Genomic DNA, 6,000 nt, shown 5'->3' on the forward strand with positions numbered 1-6,000 from the left:
GGGATTGGATTAAGCCCGTCCTCCCATGGAATTTTCTGCCAGAGATAGCAGGAAAAAAACTTTTTTCCTGGTAGCATTTCTAGACAAGTGAATGAGTTTCACAGATGACGACTGTTTTCTCATCACATGGAAAGAACCTACCCCCAAAATGGAAAGAGACACAGTCCTGGTAACATTGTTTGGTCACCTAGTTCTAACAATGCCTGAAGCAAGTACTATTCTTGGACTTTTCAGTTATGTGTGTTAATTCCCATTTTTGCTTGAGCTAGTTTGAATGGTGCTTCTGCCACGTACAATGTAAAAGATTCCTGATACATCAGTCCCTCCTTCTTGCCCCAGCTCCAGTAACCTCCCACCTAGTTGGTCCTGGTTCCTTGGCCCCTGGATATTTTCCCAATATCTGTGTCGTAAGCATGGTGATTTGCTGTCCAAAGTATATAGTATATCCTCATTCTTCCCTCACATGTTGATTTGATGTTTTCAAGATTTAACTAACAAACTGAAAATGCTGAGAGACAATACCATTATGGCTACTGAGGAGAAAAACATGGTAGCCAAGGTTGGAAGTGAGTTTCAGGGATGCCAATGACACTTCCCCACCCCCCCAAACTCAGAGTGAAAGTCATAAAGCATGTTCTATATTTAGAAGAATGGGATATTGGATGTGATCTAATTTTGAAACCATAGGTATCACCTTTAAATATCAAACCTTATTTTACAACAGAACAGCATATGGTCTGAAAGTAATTATACATCTTAATGAACATGGATCCTTTCCTATTAGCAAATTATGTTGAACAAATATTTTAAAATATTTACTCTGGGTATGTTACTCTTATGCTGCCATAGAGTAGGTGTTTAATAACATAAAAATTAGTATAATTTTTTTGCCAGATGGGAAAGACACTATATATATATATTTTTTACATGATACACACACATATATGTAAATATGAGTATATATGCATGTATACATATATACATATTTAATATGTGTATGGTATGTGTGTATATATATATAAGTGTATATAATAATTTGATAAGGTGTAGAAAGTGAGATAAGAAATAAAAAATTTAAAACAAAAATAAAAACTAAAACACTGGAGCCTCAGCTTAACAGCTGTAATAAAACCAGTTGTCACTAGTATCTATCCTGGATTTTTTCTAAAGGAATCAGGATATAGGAAGAACTCATCTAACCAGGGTATCACTTAAAATAGGGATGATTACCCAGCACCCCAGGCCTGCTCTGGAAAGGGGCTTTATTGTATTCCTGAACAGGCAAAGTCATGTTGTTTTGCCTCTCCTCTTTGCTGGCCTTTTCTCCAAATAGTCTTTGTGATGCATAAATTGGTGCTATTGTGTCATGTTTTATATTATTAAGTTCAAATCCTTACCTGCTACTTTAAAGCCATTACCAGGGCAACTCAGATGGACTCACTTCTCCTAGTTATACACGCTCAGTCTCTGTTTTCTGACTACTCCACAGGAGCCTAGAAGCTGCTACAGTTTCAGGACATCAATTGATTCCACAGAAATGTATTAAACCCTTGCACTGCCCTAAACACAGGAGATAGCACAAGAAATAAGACATGCTCCATACAGTTAAAGGATGCTGACATGAAACAAGGGCAGGGCAGGGTTGTGAGGGTTGCTGTAGGGGAATAAGCAGTTCTATGAGAACCAGGTAGACATGTACCTAAACTGTGCAGAGAATAATAAAGGCTTCCTGAAGGACAGGAAGAAGTCAGAAATGCTTAGTCTTAAGTGATGAAGAAGACTGTTGGGTGAAGAAGTTGGAGAGAGATATTCCATCCAGAGAGACCACCCTTAGACTTAAAGACACAAAACAACTTGATAGAATTAGACATGGCAAGAGGTCTGTATGTCTGGAGATTAGATTATAAGGGGATATGTGGTTTTGTATACAGATGAGGCTGGAAAAAAGTGCTGGAATTATTTGTAAATTGTTTAGAAAACTAAGGAGTTTTGACTTTACTGTAAAAATAATTGGTATATAGGGACTCAACTACTAGAATCCATCTGGGATAGAATTCAAGGGGTTTGTAAACTTAGATGGAAAATAAAATACATCTTTATTTTTACTGATTATTATGTAAAATAATAATTATTATAGTGTTTCCTTCTGTCTTTGTCTTCTTGGGCTGCTAAAACAAAATACATAAACTGAATGGCTTAAACAACAGACATTTATTTCTCACAGATTTGGAGGCTGGGAAATCCAAGATCAAGGTGATAGCAGATTTGATTCTTGATGTGGACCCTCTTCCTGGCTTACAGATTGCCACCTTCTTGCTGTATCTTCACATGGCAGAGAGAGAAAGAGCTCTGGTGTCTTTCTCATCCTACAAGGGCACTAATCCCATCATGGGGGCTCCACCCTCATGACCTCATCCAAATCTATTTACCTCCCCAAAGCCTCACATTTGATACTGTAATGTTGAGAGTTAGGGCTTTAGTCTACGAATTTTTGGGGGGGAAAGAAACATTGAGTCATAATACCTTCAATTATGAAAGTAGCTAACAAAATATAGTGGTACTGAAATGGAGCAGGACCCTATGGTCTTCCCCCCCAATCCCCATGTCCTCAACCTGCCTTTTGTCTGTGGAAAAAATTTAGCCAAAGAATAAGTTTAATTGGACAAGTGAGAAAATGCAGAAACAAAGGAAAACAGTCAAAGGAGACCAAATAATAATAGGTTAGTCATTAAGCATAGTCAAGGACCTTTAGTTCCTCCTTAAGGGCTATAGATAATATTCTGAGCCATATCCCATGAGCTGTCTTATAGATACTGAAACCTCCCCCCACCCTGCAAATAGAAGAAGTTAACTACATGATGACCAGGCTGTAGCCATGACATAAGCTGCCACAATTCCAAGAATTGGCCTCAAAGAAATGGAAACAAACCTGCCTGGAACTGAAGATTAACTGTACCTAAAACAATCAAGATGATGCAGGTCAGACCACTGATGACCAATTTCAAGATAACTGTCAGAGTTGACTGTATTATTTCTGCATGTAGCCCCCTCCTTCTGTCTATAAAAGCTCTTGCTCCTTGACTGACGAGAGGGGAGTCGGCCTTTGGGCAGGCGTCCGCCCTCCCTCTCATTTGTCGGCATCCAAAATAAAGCAAACTTTCCTTTCCACCAACCTGGCCTCTTTAGTGGCTTTTGAGCCGTGAGCAGCCGGACTCCACTTCTGGTTACAGTACTAGCAATACCTGTGACCCTGTTATCAAAAGAAATTAGGTATTTTTATTTCATATTACAGTTGTTACAGATACCTTAAAATGTTTATGCTAATCTTATCTTCAAAATTTTGGTGATGAGATCTACTGCTACATCGTGTTATTAACAAAGAAGCACATTGATAACTGTATCACAATTTTTTGAAAAAATTCAGTAACTTATTTCACAATAATTTGTGCTGTAATTGTATGAATACTATTTGATTATTTTCAGGCAATATTCTGAGAAGGAGAATAATGAGTGCTGATTCTTGGTCATCTGTCAAAGGATCTATGGAAAAAAAAAGGTTAAGAACTTTATATTAGAGATATTTTAGAGACTAGATTTGTGGTTTAAAAAGAAAACTAAGGGTAATCTGGGACAAAGTGAGAGAGTGGACATATATACACTACCAAATGTAAAATAGGTAGCTAGTGGAAAGTAGCCGCATAGCACAGGGAGATCAGCTAGGTGGTTTGTGACCACCTAGAGGAGTGGGATAGAGAGGGTGGGAGGAAGGGAGATGCAAAAGGGAAGAGATATGGGAACATATGTATATGTATAACTGATTCACGTTGTTGTAAAGCAGAAATTAACACACCATTGTAAAGCAATTATACCCCAATAAAGATGTTAAAAAAAAAAAAAAAGAAAACTGACAATACTGCAGAGTACAAAGAAGTTGCGAAGGTGAAGTCTCTTGCGAGGAGGCTAAAGTTATTCTTTAGGTGAGATATGATGGGGAATGAACAGAAACACTGGAAATGAGAGTGAGAAGAAGGAAGCTGTAGGAAGAAGTGAGGAGGAGAAGATGAGGCAGTGGAAACAGCATGTACAAAGCCCTGAAGTGGGCCAGAGCTGGCTGTGTTCTAGGAAACAAAAGCAGAGCAGTCTGGCTAGAGGTGATGATTAGCGGGGAGAGTGGGATAGTGTGAGACTGCCAGGGTAGAATAGGCCAGGTCACTGGGTCATGGTAGCCTTGATAAGGAGATTGCACCTTACCCTAAGTAGAACAGGAAGCTGCTTAGGAACTCAAGGGAGTCAGTGTGATTTGATTTATCTTAAAAAAAGTAAACCCTGATTATTGTGTAAAGTGAGGATTGCAGGCAAAAAAGAATGGAAGTGGGAGGCTGAAAGATGATGGTGGCTAGGACAGGGGAAATGATGGTAGAGAAGGAGGGGAGAGGTTAAATATGATGTGATGGCTAATTTTATGTGTCCCTTGGCTGGGCCATGGTGTCCAGCTAATTGATCAAACATTATTCTAGGTTTTCCATGAGGGTGTTTTTGGATGAGATTAATATTTAAATTGGAGGACTTCGAGTAAAGCAGATCACCCTTAAATATGTGGTTGGACCTCATCCAATCAGTTGAAGACCTGAATAAAATAAAAAATTAACCCTTCCCCAAGTAAGAGAGAGTTCTCCAGTAGACAGACTGAACTCAAACTGGAACATTAGCCCTTCTGTTTCTCCAGTCTGCCAGTCCACCCTGCAGATTTTGGACTTGTCAGCCTCCATAATTATGTGAGCCAATCCTTATAAAAAAACCTCTTTTCCTCTATGTACATATCCTGTTGGTTCAGTTTCTCTGGAGAACACTAACTAATACATATGGTATGGTTAAGTGTTGCTGATAGACTGTATCTGAAGTATGAGAGAAAGGGAGAAAGGGAGGTATACAGGATGTTTCTCAAACTTTTGTCATGAATAACTAGGTATACAATGGTGCTATTCACTGGGGAAGCAAAGAGTGAGGGAGAAACAGGTTTGAAAGATTAAATGAGTTCAGCTTGGATATGTTCATTTTGAGATGCGTATGATACATTTAATTGGAGATGTCAAGTAGGAAGATGAATTTATGGAACTCTAACATAGAAGGAAGAGCTGAGCTGGAGCTATAAAAGTTGAATACTGTAGATAGTATTTCAATCAAACTGAAGAGAGAAGACTAAGCCCTGGGACACTCATAGAAAGGAACTAATAAAACAAACCAAGAGGCAACACCAAGAAAGTCAGGAGAAAGGCCATGAAAGTGTAAAATTCTTGAAAAAGAGGAGTGTTTCAAGAAGGAAAGAAATATGGGTTCACTGTACTAAATATAAAATTAACTTTATTGCTGTATAATATACATATAATTAGATGCACGTATTTTAACTATACTATTCAATAGGCTTTGACAAATGTATACACCTGTGTAACTCTCATTACAGTCAAGATACAGGATATTTTCATTACCCCTCCAAAGGTTTCTGTTTTGCCCTTTCCCAGTCCATTTCCAACCCTACCCCAACTCCCAGCAAACATTGATCCTCTTTCTATCACTATATATGCGAATTGTCCCTTCCAGATTTTCACGTATAAAGAATCATATGGTATGTACACTTTTGTGTCTGGCTTCTTTCAAGCAGCATCTTTTTGAGATTTATCTGGCTTGTTTAATGTACCAGTAGTTCATGTCTTTGCATTACTGAATATTATTCTATTGTATAAATACAATATAATCTATTTATGCACTCACATATTGTTGTATATTTGGATTGTTTCTAGTTTGAGACTATTATGAATTAGATTGCTTTTAACATTTATGTACAAGTTTTTGTGCTAACACATGTTTTTATTTCTCTTGGGTAAATAATTAAGAGTGAAATTGCTGGATCATACAGTAAGTGAATATTTAATTTTTTAGGAAGCTGACAAACTGTTTTCCCAAGTGGTTATACCATTTTTTATTCTAGTCAGCAATGCTGCA

Source organism: Mesoplodon bidens (genome assembly GCF_964165515.1).
Source record: "Mesoplodon bidens genome assembly, chromosome: 5".
Lineage (NCBI taxonomy): Eukaryota > Metazoa > Chordata > Mammalia > Artiodactyla > Ziphiidae > Mesoplodon > Mesoplodon bidens.